Source organism: Geotrypetes seraphini, chromosome 6 (genome assembly GCF_902459505.1).
Source record: "Geotrypetes seraphini chromosome 6, aGeoSer1.1, whole genome shotgun sequence".
Taxonomy (NCBI): domain Eukaryota; kingdom Metazoa; phylum Chordata; class Amphibia; order Gymnophiona; family Dermophiidae; genus Geotrypetes; species Geotrypetes seraphini.
In genome coordinates, this window is record NC_047089.1 from 214568326 (window position 1) to 214588499 (window position 20174).

A 20174-nucleotide genomic window follows, 5' to 3' on the forward strand; every position below is an offset into this window, starting at 1 on the left:
TTTAAATCTTCTCCAGCGTGAGCAACTTCTCCAGTCAGAAGTAAGCCAATACCAGCGCAAGCAGCAGGCCGGAAGAGCTACTCGTGCTGGTAAAGATTTACCCCCCCTCTTCTATGAAACCACTCTAGCGGTTTTTAGCACAGAGAGCTGCACTGAAAGTCCCGTGCTGCTCCCGATGCTCACTGAGTTCCTATGAGCATTGGGAGCAGCGCGGGCCATTCAGCGTGGCTCTCTACGCTAAAAAACACTAGCGTGGTTTCGTAGAAAAGGGGGTTAAAGAGGATTTGGGTGGAAGGGAGGGTGCAAATGTAGAGTGGGGGTGGGGAAGGAGCAGGGTGGGGGCGCAGAAGGAGTGAGAGGGGTGGAGAGGAGGGCACAGGGAGGCTTCTGGTTATTACTAAAATTAAGGGAGGGGCTTTTATTTTGCGATGAAATGTTGCTCATAAATAACAGTGTTCACTTTTTTTAGAGTGCAACTTATGTAATGGAGGAGTGGCCAAGAGGTTAGAGCTATGTCCGCGTTTTCCCGGATGTCTGGTAACACTATGCAAGCCCAATTTGCACCTGCAACTTAATTGATTGGTGAGTTAATCAGCACTGATAATTGGCCAGTAACAAGCAATTATGGGCACTAATGAGCAATAAATAGAATTTTTGCACTCATCTTTTTAGGCATATTCTACAATGAGGTGCATGGCACTGGAAAGGGGGCATGGCGATGGGAGGGGCATGGATGGGTCTTGGCATTCCGAAACTTTGCAGCCACCGTTATAGAATGCGCCCGATCCATGCTGAAGTTAGGTATAGGGGATTTACACCAGGTTTCAGTTGTTGAAAGTGGTCACACCTAAATTTAGTTGTGGGTTTTAGTGCCGAGTGCTGTTCTATAAACCGTGCCTAACTTTAGGCACGGTTTATAGAATAATGCTAGGCGGGGTTTTTTTTTTTCCATGCCAATTTTGTGGGCGCCATATATAGAATGTTCAGAGTGTGCACTCTTTATGGTGTTCGTTCTAGAATGAAAAAGGAAAACAGAAAAAAAAATGATTTGAAAGTTTCTTGACTAAACTTGCCGTCCAGGATTTCTTTTAGCCTTAAAATGAGTAACTAAATATAGGGTTCCTGTCCAATCTCACTACCGAGATTACTAAACTCCAGAAGCAATATTGTCAGCTGACTTCAGCTCGAGATGCAGTAAATAGTCCTGTCAGTCGCTGTGACCACTTTGTGCAGGATAGTTTAACAATTAAAAGACCGTGACAGTAGATCGTATACATGAGGTAAAATGCGGAGTTATGTGCTACTCACTTTGTCCATAACAACCTGATACTGTGAATTGGGTTGTGGAGAATGAATGCAAATATTTCAATCTAAAGATGGGCATATCATTTTTAGATCATGCTTTTGTATTTGAACAACATGTCATGATTACTTTGAAAGCAACCACTATAAATCAAAACACTAACTGTTGCCGTAGAGTATGACGTCCAATGTGAGCCACAGTTCTTTAGGTATGAAACTGCAAATCAGCTTGGGGTTTCCTAAGCTTCAATGATTGAGCTAGTTGTGTACTAGACCAGTGTTTTTTAACCTTTTTACACCTATGGACCGGCAGAAATAAAAGAATTATTCTGTGGACCGGAATCGGTCCGTGGACCGGTGGTTGAAGAACACTGGGCTAAGTCATGGGCCAGACCCCGCCCATCTCTATCCCAGACTCCGCCCCCATAATAGTACTAATTGCACCTTCCACATCCCGTGCCTCATCTGGAAGCCTTCCCTCTGACTTTGCAACATCAGAGAGAAGGCTTCCGGTTCAGGCGCAGGATGCCTGTAGGAGCCGCTGCCCATGGCTTTGTGCACTGAATCAGTTAGGAAGAGGGAGCTGGCTCAAAGATAACGCCGTATCGATCGCAACGTGGACCGGCGGTTGAAGAACACTGCTTTGGGCCTGATGCATGTGCTGGCCCTGTGGACCGGCAGGAAATTTCTGTGGACCGGCACTGGTCCATGGACCGGTGGTTGAAGAACACTGTAATAGACAGCAAATCAAAGTACTACTACTACTACTACTTATACCTTATATAGCACTGAAAGGCGTACGCAGCACTCTACATTTTGACATTTATAGACGGTCCCTGCTCAGAAGAGCTTACAAACTAACTTGGACAGACAACAATCTATCTTGGACAGACAGACATGACATACAGGGTTGGGGATGCAGAACCCAAGGTGAGAGGAATTAGGAGTTGAAAGTAGAGAATGACATGGTGACTGTTACCCGCAGCTAGCCACGAGTAATCCACTGAAACATTGATGAAAAAAACCTGGTCACAGTGGATATGGGGACAAAGCCATTCACCGCCCCATGGAGTGGTGAATGGCCTTGTCCCCGCAGTTAATTGAGGGAATGTACGTAAAATAATCTTCAATCGCTCAGTCCAGCAGCCCCATCCCTCCTTCCTCTCAATTGCCGTGGTCTGGCATTTCCCTCCCTCCTTCCCTTCGCTGAAGATGTTTATTTTTCTCTCAACAAGCAGCTAGAGCCTTTTCTGAAGTCATGTGCAGCAGCCTAAAACTTCTCCTCTGACACAACCAGAAACAGGAAGTTGCATTAGAAGAGAAGTTTCCGGCAGCCGCATGCGACTTCAGAAAAGGCTATGGCTGCTTGATGAGAGAAAAATAAAAATCACTAGCGAAGGTAAGGGGAAGGGAGGGAGGGAGGGCAATGCTCAGACAGTGGAAAGTGGGCGGGAGGGGGCTGCTAGACCATGCAAAGGGTGCTGAAAGGAAGTTGAGAGAGAGGGGGGTGAGAGGAACAGACGCTGAAGGAAAATGGGGAAGAGAGAATGGGGAGAAGACACTGAAGGGAAATGGGGAAGAGAGAATGGGGAGAAGACGCTGAAGGAAAGTGGATAGGAGAGAGAGGGGTGAAGACGCAGAAGGAAAGTGGGTAGGAGAGAGATGGGAGAAGACGCTGAAAGGATATGGGTAAGAGAGAGTGAGGAGAAGACGCTGAAGGGAAATGGGGAAGAGAGAGTGGGGAGAAGACGCTGAAGGAAAGTAGGAAGGAGAGATTGGAACAGATGCTGAAGGGAACTGGATGGAAGGAGGGGATAAAAAAGGCACATGCTGGATTGGGGAGATAGATAACAGATCTGAGGGGAGGAAAGGAGAGAGATGCTAAAAACCACCTGGGAGAGGGAAGGAAATAAGACAGAGATACCTTACTATGGGGGAAGCGGAGGGAAGAAGATGGGTGCCAGACCAATGGGGGGGGGTGTAGAGGGAGAGATGGAAGGGAGAGGCAAAGTAATAGAGCAGATGCCAAATGGAAGAGGCAGTGAGAAGGCAGACAGTGGATGGAAGGAATAGAATGACGAAAATATGAGGAAAGCAGAAACCAGACAGCAAAGGTAGAAAAAAAATTATATTTCTTTTTTTTTTTTTTTTTTTGCTTTAGGATAAAGTAATATATTAGTTGTGTTGATAAACATTTATAAATAAAGCCCTGTCAGATGATGATTTATAAAATGACAATTGTACAGAATATTGTTTCTTTTTATACTTTAATAAAATAAGTTCAGTATAAAACTATTTGAGGCTTGGGATCAGATGGTTTGTGGAGACAGGGACCGAGCTCGTGGGAATGGGACAGGGACGGGGACCAAGCTCACGGGGACGAGCTCATGGGAACGGGAAATTTCTTCCCTGTGTCATTCTCTAGTTGAAAGCACTCTCAAAGAAGTGGACTTTTAACACTGCCAGAAATGGAGCCTGCTGTAGGGATTTGGGCAGCATGCTCCAAGCATATGGTGCAGAAGGGGAAACATTAGTAGAAGGAGGGTTGGGAGATTCATATGAGAGACATGGTGACAGACATGGTGTGAAGCTGGCATTGATTGGATATAAGAATTTTTATGTATTCCTTCATGAGTGACATAGAATCAGAAAGGAAGCAGAAAGGGGCAAACCGGATCAGTCATCATTTACTGTGTTACATAGCTTTGAACTTCTTAGGTAGTTGATTTACATGCTTGTTCCATCCGTTTATTTTATTAATGTAGAAAAATTGTTTCTAAATGTCCTTGCTTTCATGTCTCAGCCTTCTAATCTCATTAACGCTGCCTCTCCCCTCTGGGCCTGCTTCAACTGCATGCCTCCCTCCTTTCATTTCTTGCGGAGTTGCCTTTTGTGTTTGCCATGTTCTCCGGGAGGTCTTGGAAAATAGTCTGCACTAAAGGGGGTTGATTTGCCTAGGATTTCCAGCCAGGCTTCAAAGCAATCGGCACTCTGATCTGAAGATTGTGAGCCTTGGGGGCACCTTTTTTAGTGGCTCATAAAGGACATCAAGGAGTTTGCAAAACTTCTCTGGCACCTGAAAAAGAAATCAAATGGCTTTCATTTCCTTTTGACTCTGGAACACTAGGCTGTTATTTTCACTGCTCTTAACATTTGCAATCACTAATTATTATGTTTATGTACTCATATGTACCAGAAATGTGATGGGAGCGAAATGCCCGCTGTAAATGTACTACCTGGGGATAGGAGAAATTTGCCTTTTTCATGTAAGGATACCTCATCTACTGCTAAAATGCTGCTAGTTTCTGAGCAGATGTGTAGAAATGCCATGGTTTCTTGCTTTGTGCCAGAGCCCCTCTGGGAGTTGTGGCAGACAGTTTCATCAGTAATAAAGTTAGAAATCAATCAAACAACTTATCTTCAGTCAGGGTGCCGGCTCTGTGCAGAGAAAGTCTTAAGTGGGTTCTGTCTTCATGACCTTAGCTTCAGGTTACCTGGAAGCCGCATGCTAGAAAGTGGATGAGGAAAGGATGGTGAGATGCATGCAGCAACATTGCAGGGAAGGTGATGGTGTCAAAAGGAAATTCCATAAGGCCTGGGATAAGCGCAGGGGACCCATAGTTATTAAGGAGGTATGGGAAATATGGAGATCAACTGGGCTCTATGGCACTGCATCAGGAATGATACTGGGTGCAGACTGGATGGGCCTTAAGGACCTTAACCGCCATTGGATGCTGCATTTCTGAGCCAGTCCTGATTATAGCTCGGTTGCCTCCAAGGTTTTAGAATTCCAGTCCAGGGACTACAATTTATAGGGTTACCAGACGTCCAGGAAAATCTGGACCATGTCCTCTTTTTATAGCACTGTCCAGAGGGATTTCCAAAACCTAGCAATTTGTCTGGGTTTGGAAGTCCCCGAGCTCAGGTTCACGTCTGGAGGGTCTCTGCGCATGCACAAAGGTTGGCGCAAAGATTCCCATTTTGTGATTCATCTGTCAATCATCTGTCCACACCCACCTCCAATAATCATATTAATAAACTTAATCTTTATTCCAGTGCTGGCAAAATTTTATCTCTCCCGACTCTCAACCAAATCCTTAGAGCGTTTCAATCAACACGTTTCAATCAACCATATTGTAATACTGTGTTTGGTGGCTTCGGCAACAGATGCACTAATCCCCCGAAGCAGATCATTTTGATTGAAACGCTCTATGGATTTGGTTGAGCACTGGGAGAGATGAAATTTTACCAGCACTGGAATAAAGATGAGCCTATAAGTTAAGTATTGCCCTTATAACATCTACATACAACTTTTTGGAAGATATTTTGGATGGGTTTGAGACATTGCATAGTTGGCGGAAGAACCAATGGAGGAAATTCCTGCTGCCCTAGAGAAAGCTAAGAAGACGTCAAAATATAATACTGAGGATATAACCAACATAGCCCTTGCCAGTTGGATTTATGCAGGGCTCATCACTCACTTGGACATTGCTTTAGTGATTGATCATAACAAGGTGAAGAGGGCTCAGGCGAGATTCATGAAAAATCTGGATGTACAGTTTGAGGAGGAACTGCAGCAGATTGGCATCACTTGCATTTTCTTTAATGGTCGTCGAGATGATACCAGAGTAGGGTATGTCAATTTTAGGAGTAGATTTTTTTTTTTTCAAACTTTACTACTAATGACAAAATTATGCAGTTTTGCATGCTATATCTAAAGCTATCTTCAGAAAATGCTTAAAGTAAGTCTTATGTACATCAAATCAAAGTTGGAATATGTAAAAATTAAGTAATATTTATTTGCATGGACAAACAGTCTCAACTACATCATTCTGTAGGCACATAATTGTCTTTAAAAGGTCATTTATCCTGCTCCTCCTTTGTCTCCTGTTGTTGAAGATACTATATGAGATTTAATTAGAAGGATCTCTCTGACCTTATGTTATAATTCCTTTGATTATTGGTATTAAAATAATTTTTCTTAGGTAATTTTCTGATCCACCCTCTTCTGTATAGTGGACTGTAGCTTAAACTCATAATCTTTCATTTACCTTTGACTTGATTAAATGTATTGTAATATATTATGTATGGGTTGAACTTTTCTGCACAAGAATTTTCTTGATTGTTTAATTATTTAATCTTCTATAAATAAATAAAATGTCATTTGCGCAGCTAATTTGCCACCCCTTTTACAAAGTCGCGGATGTGGTTTTTAACGTTAGCCGGTGTGCTGAATGCTCTGTGCTAAAAAATGCTTCCACAGTTTTGCAAAAGGTGTGTGTGTGTGTGTGGGGGGGGGGGGGGTAATGTTATTTCCAGTGCAAAAGAGACCCAAGTCTTGCCAAATAGATTTCTTCCCTTCACCCATGAGGCATGAAGAAGGTATCATCTACAGTTTTCAACTCTTCCTTCTTGTGTCACTGGACAGTTCCTTGGCTCTTCAGGTTTTCCTTCTGCAATGGGTTGAGAAGGTATATTTTCATCTTCTCTAGACCTGTTTTATTATTTTTCGGTTTTTATACAACTTTTGAGGCTTCCTGGTGCTACAGAGGTTCCCAGGATTTCTGTGACAGCTCTGCCTGGGAAAAGATACAGAGAGTCTGGATCAGAGAGCTGTAGCTGGGGGTGGGTGGGGCAACCCTTTTGCAAGGGCACCTACCTAGCTGGCCTGTACTAATTCTGCTGATAGCTTGGGGTGTGTTCCCCTGGGAGCTTGGCTTGCCCCTGATTTTTCAGGCTCTTGAGCGCAGGCTAAGTGGCCTCGTGTTGGTCCAGAGGACTGTAGCAGGTGCCGGCTGCTTTCCCCCCTGAAGATGCATGGGGAGCTAGCGGGGTTGAGGGTTTCAGGCTCTCAAAGCCTGCCTAAAAGTCAGCCAGAAGAGACAAGTGGCTGAAGAATTTTGTATGCTCATCTGAGGCAAAAATCTTCTCCATTGTCCAGCTGCAGTGTGAGCTGATGCAGGCAAAGCACCAAGCAGTTCTGTGAGTTCAGTTCTCTTACTGTCTTTGGGGTAGTTCAAAAACTGGACTTTTGAGGGACTCTGGGTCCCCCCTCCTCCAAAAACCCATTTTCTGAATTTTTGAGAGATTTTTTATAGCTCTCCCGGGCTGTTTTCAGGCACCAAAATGCTGCCGCAGTGGCTATCTTGGATTTCCCAATTTTATTTTAAAAGCTTCTATTTGCCCCATAGCACCTTGTTTTTGATAATAAATGATTTCTATGGACTCTCCCAGGCCTTTCTACCCCTGTATCATACAGTTTTGTGAAGGATAGCTGGCTGAGGAGTGTCCATCTGCCATGTGCTTCAGGGTATGTGAAGGGCAGGAGCATTGGGTTTAGCCCCCTTAGCCCTTCAGGGTCTTAGAGTTGCAGGAAGATCGTGTATTGAGGCATAAATCCCCCCTAGAGCCCTCGAAGGGTGACTTGGTGTCAACGGTGAAACACAAGTGTGGAGATGCCTCTGAACCTATGAGGGCACAAGAAGTTCCCCTGCAGAGATCCTTAGGAGATCTGGGTCAGGGATTTGACTCTGATTTTGTGAGTTTGAAATATAAACATTTGCAGCCTAGAGTATCGCCAGTGGTGGCACATGGGGGTTTATCTTCAAAGAGCACAGTTCCCCAGAGGACCAGTTGGTAAAGTACTGGAATGAATGGGGATCAGGGTCAATTCTGGGTCAGAGGTGGCAGCCCTAGAAGGTGTGCAGACTTTTCAAACTGGCAGATTTGACAGAAGTCATTACAGTATATTTGCGGGAATTAAATTTGAAGCTCCCAAAGACTTCCACAACTCAAATTTTGTTTATGAGCAGTTCTATGACCCAGTCCACAGTTTTTCGTTCAAATCCAGATATAATCATGATGCTGATGGAACACTGGGAGGCACCAGAGGGCCCTCTGTGGGTTGCCAAGGATAGGACAAAATTGTACCTGATGGCTTCTGATTTCCAGCAGTTTTTTACCTCACCTAAGTTGGATTTCAATTTTATTTTTGCATGAGAGAGGGATTTGGGTATGATAGTATGTGATGATCTTAAGGTAGCCAAACAGATTGAAAAAGCAAAGATGAAAGCTACATAGAAGGATGCATGAGAGAAGAATGGCCAGGAGGGAAAAGAAGGTATTGTTGTCCCTGTATAATACTCTGATGAGACCTCATTTAGAATACCGTGTACAATTCTGGGGATCATACCTTCAAAAAGATATAAACAGGATGGAGTCGGTCCAGAGGAAAGCTACTAAAATGGTTGGTTGTCTTCATCATAAGGCATATGGAGATGGACTTAAAGATCTCAAAATGTATACTTTGAAGGAAAGACAGGAGGGGAAGATGTGATAGAGATGTTTAAATACCTATCTGGCATAAATGTGCATGAGGCGAGTTTCTCTCAATTGAAAGGAAACTCTAGAATGAGGAGACATAGGATGAAGGCGAAATGAGATAGATTCAGAAGTAATCTCGGAAAATACTTTTTCATGGAAAGGGTGGTGAATGCTTAGAACTGCCTCCTGGTGGAGGTGGTGATGACAAAAAGTATACCTGAATTCAGGAAAACTTGGGACAAATATATTGGATCACTAAGGGAGAGGAGGGGATAGTAGATGACATAGTTAGGCAGTCTACATAAGTCATATGGTCTTTATCTGCCTTCATTTTTCTGTTTTCTATTTGATATACTACCTAATATTTTTGATGTGATTTTCAGGAGTTTATTATTGAAGATGTTTTAGAAATACACTGCCTGGATGGCTTGTAAAGAAGCATGAAACATCGGAGTTTGAGTTCAGCCAGCTGGTTAGAACCCTAAGTTTAACTTCCTCCCATATAAAGGGACTCCTCCCCCTTCCTACACACATAGTAATATTGTGGGATGACACACCTCCAGACTCCCATTACACACATATAAGATGATACAGTAAAACCTTGGATTGCAAGTAACTTGGTTTGCAAGTGTTTTGCAAGACAAAGCAAAACATTTTATTAAATTTTAACTTAATAAACAAGCATGGTCTTGCAATACAAGTACATACAGTATACACACATCACATCATCATAACTGAACCGATGGTTCTTCTCTCTCTGGCACTGCAGGAATGTAGTTACTGTTCTAAATGAGCGAGGTCTTGCAATACAAGTACATACAGTATACATACGTCACATCATCATAATTGAGCCAATGGTTCTTCTCTCTCTGATGCTCCGGGAGTGTAGTGACTGTTCTAAACGAGCGTGGTCTTGGAATACAAGTGCATATACTATTTTGTATTAAAGTTTTTGGATAGTGGAACGAATTGTCTGAGTTTCCATTATTTCTTATGGGGAAATTTGTTTTGATATACGAGTGTTTTGGATTACAAGCATATTTTTGTAATGAATTATGCTCATAAACCAAGGTTTTACTGTATTTTTGATTATTGAAGTCATTGTAATTATCAGGGGGAAATTTGTTTTCAAAACGTTGCCCATGCTCCTCTCCCCTCCACTTCTGTTGAGTTAACACTTATTAATGTTCCTGGGAAGCTATGAAAATGGATCGTCTACAGAAATCCCCCGTCGATATGCTAATTACACATGGTACAGCCAAGCTCCATGTCATTGACAATTGTTTGTGCCAGAGCAATGGATGTATTCAGCTATGTGTACACTGTCCACATGCAGCAATTCATACTTGCTCTTCTGTAGCCCTGCGGCCCTTAATCAGCGGCACTACCTCTGCTTCTCCATGTCAAAGAGAACATGCAGGTTTTAATATCTGTGCTTGTCAACTGCTATCAGTAAACTGAAGGAAGAAGCGAATAAATCCCCCAGGTGATGTACACGCCGCTTTCAAACTCATGCCATGACCTGTCGTGCCAAGTTATAGCAACTGAAGTGGGAATTCCAGCTTCTTAGACCTGCCATTCCGGCTCTTTTCTCTCTTTTATTGCCATAGCTTATAGTTATGTGCAATGCTTGGAACTTTCACAAGTAATAACAGCAAAAAAATACATGAAAAGGTGTTTTGAAGGAGCTAAGGTTGCATCATAATCTGAACAGTTTCATACCTTCTGAGTAACTGCATTCCATTTTAGGATTCTGGTCTAAAGGAAAGCAGCATGGTCTCAGCGGGACCCCCTTTCCCCTAATCCACACACAGTAAAGGCATGGTGATAATCTTAATTAGGTTGCGTCTTGGAGATCCAAGATAAAAGAAACCTTCTGCCGCGTTATCCTACCTTGCTTTAATGTGTCCTCCAATGATAAGTCATTTTCTGAGATCTGTTTGCTCAGCCATGGGAGCTTTCTGACTCCCAACTTAGATTAACGTATTTTACCGATTTCATGGCTTGGTCACTGCAGAGTGCATTAAGAGTCTGCTACTCTGGCTGGGTTCAGTTATAAGCCTGTGTACACCAGCGATAAGATCACTATCTTCTGACTATGCCAGTGGGTTACTTGATAATAGGATTTATTTATTTATTTCAAAAAATTTATTGCCCGCCCAAGTCTACATGGAAACATACATAATATTGACACAAACACACACTGAGGATTACATGTGACCTTATCATGCAGAGAGTCAGGACCATGAAGAGGGATATTGAACTGCTAGTTCCTGGCAGTGCAGCAAAGCGGAGTTTCAGTAGCCACACTGGTATGGTGAAAGCAGATCTTTTTTTTGTAGGTTGCAACCCTCTTTACAGGGCTAACAGAAGAACAATACAGTGGTGTTGAAATAAATGAGCTTTCGAGGTCGCATATGTCCCCTTTTCTGGGAAGCGGCACGGAATATGCTGGTATTGCAGGTTATTTCCGAGGCAATATTTTTTTTCTTAATGGGACGTGTAATCCTTCTGTCTTAGCCAGGATCCAAATGATGTCACCCCTGATTCTATAAATGTAGGCGCACAGTTTTGCAACTAACATACCAAATTGTGCACGCAAGTTATAGAATAGTGCCTAATGTATTATTCAGGTGGCCATTATTGGCTTTATTTGCCAATAATGACCATGAAGTGGGATTAACACCAATTTGCAGTTAGAAACATAGAAACATAGAAGATGACGGCAGAAAAGGGCCACGGCCCAACAAGTCTGCCCACTCTAATGACCCACCCCCTAATTTCTTCCTTGAAGTGATCCCACATGCTTATCCCATTTTCTCTTAAAATCCAGCACGCTGCTGGCCTCAATTACCTGCAGTGGAAGACTATTCCAATGATCAACCACCCTTTCGGTGAAGAAATACTTCCTGGTAGAGAATGACACGGTGGCGGTTACCCGCGGCTAGCCGCATTTTGCCGGGGTAACCCGCCAAAACGGTGACCAAAAAAACTGGTCACCGCAAGTTCGGGGACAAGCCATTCACCGTCCCGTGGAGCGGTGAATGGTAGCACGTGGCGGTGAACAATCTTGAACGTGCGGTGACCGAGCATTCGAACCGACAGCCCACTCTCTCCCGCCGGCCGTCCATGTATCTCCCTCCCTCCTTTTCCCTTACCTTTTCTTCTTAAAATGGCGATTTCTATAAAGCTACCAGCTGTATTACAGCCGGAGCCTTGAAGTCGCGTTGCGTTGCCTGCTGGTAAAAGTCTCCTCTGACGCAACTTCCTGTTTCCGGTTGCATCGGAGGAGACTTCTAGCAGGCAACCCAACGCGACTTCAAGGCTCCAGCTGTAATACAGCTGGTAGTCTTATAGAAATCGCCATTTTAAGAAGAAAAGGTAAGGAAAAAGGAGGGAAATGCATGGCTGGTCGGCGGGAGGGAGCTGCTGGACCGCTTGAAGGGTGCTGGGGGTGGGAGGATGGAGAGGAGAAGACGCTGAAGACGGGAACAGGGCCGGGGCAGTGAAAGAGACAGCGGGGCGGTGACGGGGCGGTGAAGGGGACAGGAGAGACGGGGACGGGGCGGTGAAAGGGACAGCGGTGCAGAGGATGGTGGTCCAGGGACGGGGCGGTGACAGGGACAGAATTTTTCCCCGTGTCATTCTCTACTTCCTGGTGTCACCATGAAATCTCCCACCCCTGAGTTTCAACGGATGTCCTCTTGTCGCCGTAGGTCCTTTAAGAAAGAAGATATCCTCTTCTACCTCAGTACGGCCCGTGACATATTTGAACGTCTCAATCATGTCTCCCCTCTCTCTAGGTGTGTAACTGCACTTAGACTGTATTCTATAAACTTAGGGTGTGATATTCAAAACAATTTAAACGGTTGTCCGGATAGTGCCACTGAAGAGGGCCAGGGAAGGCTGGCTTTTAAACACAGGTGACAGCAATGCAAGTCTGCGCTAGTCTACCTTGTGGTAAACTCCGTGTTAGCTACTTAATGCGACGTAGTAAAAGGACCCCCTTAGTGATGGTATGCTTCCCTGTGTTACCTAGGGGTATGCAGGCCAAATGTTTTCATTTTATTTAGTGTCCCCCATTGATTAAGGCATTTTCTAGCATTTTCTATTTTTGTAATATATATCGGGGGCAATTTTGCTAATAGCATAGCTCTATTTCTCTGTTGCTCAAATGTTGGGCCCATTTTGCAAAGCCACGGTAGCGATTCCCAGCACGGCAAATGTGATGCAGCCCATCAGAATTGAATGGGCTGCGTTGTATTTGTCGGCCTGGGAATCGCTGCTGCGGCTTTGTAAAAAAAGGGCCTGCTGTGCGTTATTGTGCAATAATTCATCGATTGATAAATAATGTACATTTCAATAAGGGCACTGTTAAGAACACTATAAAGAACCCCTAAATTTTGTTTGTTGTTCCTCTCCTTTTAAGTTAATTAATAGATTGTTATGAATGTTATTTTGTTTATATCACAGCTTCTCATGACTATTGTTTGGTATTTATTGTATTGATATGGTTCATTTGGTCTTCGTATATTATGTATTTCTTTTAAAATTTAATAAAAAAAATTTTAAGGATTTATTGTTCTATTGTCCATTTATTATGACCTTTTGGAAATCAATTTGGGACCAAATTAATTGTTTATTAGACAATCCAGTGGCATTGTCATATGATACTGTGTTGTTTGGTATGGCAATGAGAGCAAAAAGTCAAATTTCTTCAAATAATAACAAATTATTACTTATAATGACCGGGGTACAATTGGAAAAACTGGAGTAGACTAAACTATAATTTTTGGTGGAATTCCCTATGTCATATATATAAAATGGAAAGATATATTGCAATACAGCGAGGGTGTTTTAGAAAATTTCAAGATGTGTGGGAGCCATTAACAAAATATTGCAATGATTAAATGATTCTTTTCCCTTGATTTACAGGTTCAATTACGAGGGGGGATGGGGGATAATTTTATTATTTTATTAATGTATATTGTACATTGTATTTGATTATATAATAGGAAGGGTTGGGGAGGGTGGGGGTTAATAGCATTTTATGTATACCTTTGATGACTATTAAGTGATATATTTATGATCTATTTGTTATATTATATTGATGCACTTATTGTACGTTTAAAAATGAATAAAGAATTAAAAAAAAAAATTTAAGAATAAAAAACGAAGACGTTAAAAACAACATGAAACAACATGGGAAATGAATGCATATCCTTAGAGGTATCGGGGCATTGTGGTTCTGAGTGTTCAGTATGTAAACCTCTACAATATGGGAGGTTAAGCCACTGATTTTTGACTGCCTTCTCTTTTTTTTTTTTTTTTTAGTTCAAAATTTTTATTGGAAAGTTTTTGTAATAGTAAAGAAAATACCAAATACAATACAAAAATGCATAGCACAACAAACAATTGGCAACTAAGGGTAGGTTCAAGAAATGACGCCAAAAGTGAGGCACAAAACAATTGAGCACTAAGCAAGTAATCTATAATGGCAAAATTGGGTGCAGAAGGCATTATAGAATACTAGTGTAAGTAAGTAAGTGAGTGCCGAACTTTAGGCATGAGAATATATACCAAGTGAAAGGCTGTTGAACACGCTATGAGTTGTCTCCAGCTTTCTTGATGAATGTCTTGAGATTGGAGACTTTCTTGTCTGCTCCTCCCTGTTAGTGCTGCTGTTGGCCCTAGATCTCATATTGCATGGGAGTTGGAATGGGGGTGGCCACAGGGGCCGTGGTCTCCTCAAAATTGGCAGTTGGTCAGAAGAGATGGCTCTCCTGCCTCCCCCACCCACCTCCTCCCCAGCTGCTCTCATTTTAAATCTTTGGGCAGCGGTAACGAGCGAGCCTGTTGCTGTCGTCGTGCCCCAGAAGTCTTCATTCTGCAGGCCAATGGCAGCATGCTCACTCGTTGCTGCTGCCCATGACCAGATAAGCTCCATCGTAAAAATCTGTTTCCACAAACTTCAGCTCATTCGTTCTTTAACCTCAATTCTTGAAACTGATGCTATCACAACCCTCATTCACTCTCTGGTCATTTCTCATTTAGATTACAGCAACTCCCTTTACAATGGAATTACTCAAAAAGAATTATGTCCACTGCAGCTCATTCAAAATACGGCAATCAAACTCATCTATAAGGTTGGGAAATATGATCATGTTACTCCTCTTCTGCGAGAAACTCACTGACTACCCATCACCCACTGCATCACCTATAAAACTTTAATGCTGGTCTTTAAAATCAAACTTTCACGTCTCCCATCTTTTCTTGATAAACTCATCATCCCCTTTTGCCCTCCGCGGACCCTTAGATCGGCTGATCAGAATTTTTCTGACCATACCTTCCATCAAAGAATTCTAGTACATTAGAAAAACTAACTTTTCCATTGTAGCTCCAACTTTATGGAACGCCATGCCACCTCAACTCCGCCTCGGCAATTCACTCGACAAATTCAAGACTAAACTAAAAAAGTTCTTATTCCAAGACGCATACCAATGCATCTAAATATTTCCTTTCCAACAATCTGCAAAATAAACACAAACCGCTTTTAAGAAGCGATCCCCATTCCTGCTGTTTTATCCTCTTCCCCTCTTCCCTTTAATTAATTTGTTTTTTAATAATGTAATTAACTTTCCACTCCCCCTTTCCCCTCAAGCTCATGTTCGTATTTGTAATTTGTCTATTTAATGTTCACATTTCCCCTCCCCCTACAAAAAAATTTATTTTAACCTTTCATTTTTAGCATTGTAAACCAGCCAGGTGTACGTCAATGGTCAGTATATTAATATTAATTAAACTTGAAACTTTAAATTTGATTTAAAATGAGAGCTACCAGGGAGGAGGTAGGTGGGAGAGGCGGAAGCCAGAGAGAGAGGGGTCTAAGTTGAAGCTTTTGCAACCCCCCCCCAAAAAAAAAAAGTGTGCTGCTGCCTATATATTCATTTAACAAGAGCAGAGGTATATTTTTAAGATAGATACAGTGGAACCCAGAGGGTTAAATAATATGATCGAATGGAGTTCCATGTCATGAACTCCTTTAGAGTTCGACCAATAAGCTGCTGGGAGGGCGTGAACTTTCAGGGAGGGAAGCATTTAAACTGAGCTCCGAGGACGCCGGCGCCATCTTATACTCTTTAACGTCTTGGAGTCGGATGACGGCGGCGACCTAGGTGAGGTTTGTTTTATATTAATGGAGTTTCTAAGATTACAAGCAGTGTTTAGATGGAGACTATATGCAATTGTACGTTTATGATTCTGTCTTTTTATATATATTTTTTCAGGGAGGCCCTTGAGAAAGCACAATTCTTGTGCGAAACATGTCGGGTCTGACTCCCCAGGGTTGGCTGAGATAAGTACTAAGTTAATATATCAGCAACAAATGCAATACAACTAAAATGAAGTAATATAATTATAATATATTTATGACACAAATATTTAAATTAAAATAAAATTAATGTAAAGTATATGGGAAGTGACAGCCAATGATGAAGCACCACACTATACTTCCCGCGATGTGAATGTCTTTTCTGCGGTGGAGTGGTGGGGCTGAGGCGTCCTTTTCAACGGTATTGAATTATCACTAAGAACATTTAATCCAGACCATTCAGTTATATTACTGATTTTGTGGATTCTATAGAGGCTGGATTATTATCATATGACAAGTGGCCAATATATCAATAGCCTATGTATTGGTAGCATCAACTCCCAGATTCTATAGAGGTCACTCAAATTTGGGCATGATCCTGAGTTGAAAACACACAGCTAAATTAGTTGATGAACCATTAACACTCAATAATTGGCTTTTAGCAATTATTGTTAATTAGCACTGATTTAGAGTTGTGCCATTCTACAAAGAGCTACATCTAAATTCTCATACCTACAACCAATAAAGGGCATGGCCATGAAACAGGCAGGGGGTGGGTTATGAGCATTCCCAAAAGATATGCATAGTGTTACAGAACTGAGGAATGTATACCCAGCTTGTGCACCAGGATTTATGCCTAGTTTCAGTAGGGTTTAAGTCATTGCACATAATTTTAGTTTCAGGAATTGGAACTAAGTACTATTCAAGTAAGGGAGCTCATCTTAGAGCACCCTTTATTTATTGACTGCCTTTTTTATACAGAGATTCAGCCAAAGTGACTTATAATACATTGAACAGTAATCAGGTACTCAAGTATTTTCCCTATCTGTCCCAACAGGCTGACAATCTAACTGTGGTTCCTGGGGCAATGGAGAGTTAAGTGACTTGCCCAGAATCACAGGGGACGGGCTGGAATTGAACTCACAACCTCAGGATGCTGAGGCAGCAGTTCTAACCGCTAGGCCATGCCTCTCCTCCTTGTTTATAGAATAGAGGTGAGTGCTAATTGTTCCAAGTGCCTACTTTTTTGTGCCATTTACTGAATCTGGCCCCAACTGACTTCCATCTCACTTATGCCCCTCCTGGTCATTAAGGGCTCCTTTTATGAAGCCGCGTTAGCGGCTTTATCGCACGCACCTTTTTAGCGTGTGCTAATCCCCGTGCTAGCCGAAAAACTATCGCCTGCTCAAGAGGAGGCGGTAACGGCTAGCGTGGCCGGCAAATTAGCACGCGCTATTACATTAGCGTTAAACCGCTAACGCGGCTTCATAAAAGGAGCCCTAAGAGTTGATCAAGCTAGGTTGTTAGCTGTAAGGAGAAAGGACTGTCTTTCTTTTCTGTGTATGAAAAGGTTGTGTATGCCCAGTAGTGCTTTGTGTGTGTTAGGTGCCTTTGACGCATGTTCAAGTCCTTGTGACTTGATGAATTACAGATCCGAAAAGAAACTGGTTTTGTGCTAGTCTGCTAAGGTCCTCCAGCGTCACCCCCATGGTTGTTATCAACATGTCCACCCATCTGATTGCAGGTCACCTTCTTCACCTGGTTCCTTCGATCTTCTCAAACATGATGTCCTTCTCCAGTGATCTCTCTCTTCTGGTGTGACCAAAATAAGACAGTTGTAATTTCATCATTTGGGTTTCGAGTGACAAAGTCAGTTTGAACATAAGAACATATGCATCGCCTCTGCCGAGTCAGACCATAGGTCCATCATGCCCAGCAGTCCGCTCCCGCGGCGGCCCCCCCAGGTCAATGATCTGTAAGCGATCTATTACTCTAAAGCATTTTGCATTGTATAGTAACCCTCTAATTGTACCCTTCAATCCCTTTTTCTTTCAGGAACTTGTCCAAGCCCATTTTGAAGCCCAAAATCGTACTCTGCTCAACCACCTCCTCTGGAAGCACATTCCAGGTGTCCACCACCCTCTGAGTGAAGAAGAACTTCCTAGCATTTGTTCTGAATCTGTCTCTCTTCAATTTTTTTTGAGTGCCCTCTAGTCTTTGTTGCCCCCGCCAGTCTGAAGAATCTGTCCCTCTCTACCTTCTCTATACCCTTCATGATCTTGTAAGTTTCTGTTATGTCCCATCTAAGTCTCCGCTTTTCCAGGGAAAAGAACCCCAGCTTCTCCAGCACCAAAGCTCAAATTAGTCCATTTTTTTCCTGTCTTGTTTCCAATGTGTCCTGCTTTCCCAACTGTAATTGACCACTGAGAAAATAAGTGTGTGGACAAGTCTAATCTTTGTTGGGAGTGTTATTTCTTTGCCTTTGAATACTTTGTTGAGAGCCTTTATTGAAGAGCAACAAGTGCTATTCTCCAGAGTATTTCTTCCCTGCTAGTTGCTTCTTTGTTTACGAAAGAGCCCAGGGGACTGAAATCCTTTACAACTTCTGCTCTACTGCCTTCAATCTCAAAATCTGGATCATTTTCTGAGTTCATGATCTTCATCTTGTTTATGTTCAGTTCTAATTCCATGTTATGACTTTCGGCTTTGACTTTTCTCAGTAAATGCAACATGTTTTCTTTGCTGCTGGTTTTGAGCATTGTATCATCTGCATAGCGCAGGTTATTTATATTTTGGCTACTAACTTTGAAATCAACTCGCTCTACTTCCAAATTTGCTTTTCTGAAGATGGCTTCACCATAAAGATTGAACAGGTAAGGTGACAAGATGCATCCTTGCCTTACACCACGTTTGATTGGAAACCAATCAGTATTGCCGTATTTAGTTCTCACTGTAGCTTCTTGATTGTCATATAGGTTCTCTATCATCTGAGTTATGTGTTTGGGTTTTGCAGAGTTTATCATGATTCACACAGTCAAAAGTTTTGCTGTAGTCGATGAAGCAAAAGTATAGGGGCTTTGGGTATTCTTTGCTCTTCTCCAATATCCATCTAACATTGGCAATAATGTCTCTTGTTTCTCAACCTTTTCTGATACCAGCCTGAACTTCAGGTAGTTCTTGCTCAATATATGATTTTAGCCTTCTTTGTATTATTTTCAGCAATATTTTGCTAGCGTGTGGAATTAATATAATTGTTCTGTAGTTGTTACAGTCTTTGCCATCACCTTTCTTCGGTATAGATATGAACAGTGATCTTCTCCAAACAGTTGGCCATGATTTTTCCTTCCAAATATGTTGACATAGTCGAGTGAGGGACATGATAGCACTTTTTGAGCCTTTGATTAATTCAATTGGAATACAATCCATACCAGGTGACTTTTTTTCAATAAAGCTTTAATTGATGCTATGATTTCTTCTTTTAAAATATCTGGTTCTCTCACTTTGGGTTCTGCATCCCCAATCCTATATGTCATGTCTGTCTGACCATGTTAGATTGTAAGCTCTTCAGAGCAGGTACTGTCTATAAATTTCAAAATGTACAGCACTGCATATGCCTTTCAGCGCTATATAAGTGATAAGTAGTAGTAGTTCTTCGCCATCAGTTTCCAGTTGGAATTTCTGCTGCAATCTCTTAACGTCCTGATACGCTAATCTGGTTTTTCCATTTACATGTTCTGATTCAATTTTCTGACAAATATCTTTGAGATATCATTCTTTGTCATGTCAAACTTGATGTTAAAACACTCGATTCATTTGTGATACTTTTTCTCTATCACTGGAAAATGTTGCATGTTTTCTTTGTTCTGCAACTTTTCTGGTTTCTTCTGATTTCTTGGCTTTCTTTCTCTTCTGGAGTGGGTTGTTGTTTTTTTTAACTTCATCATTAATTACCATTTTGATGTCATTCCATAACTCTCCGGGCCCTCTATCTCCTGTATCAAGAAAGGCAAATCTGTTGTCTAGTTTTATCCAACAGTCTGATGGCATATTTTCAATGTTGTATTATGGGAGATCTCTAATGATCTTCTTCTTGCAAAGCTTTACCTTGATCTCGCTTGTCCAAAAGCTCGTGGTCACTTCCACAGTCAGCTCCTGGTTTAGTCTTTGCAGTCAAAACTGCCGATTTCCGTCTTTGTCCTATGCAGATACAGTCAATTTGATTTCGCTACATGCCATTTGGAGAGGTTCATGTGTACTGGCGACTTTGGTGGTGTTGGAAATGCATATTTCTGATTGACAGCTGGTTCATTTTACAAAACTGTACTAAGTTACAAATAAGTTTACAAATATATAGTAAATGGATGACAGGCAGAAAGGGGCAGACAATCTGCCCAACCTG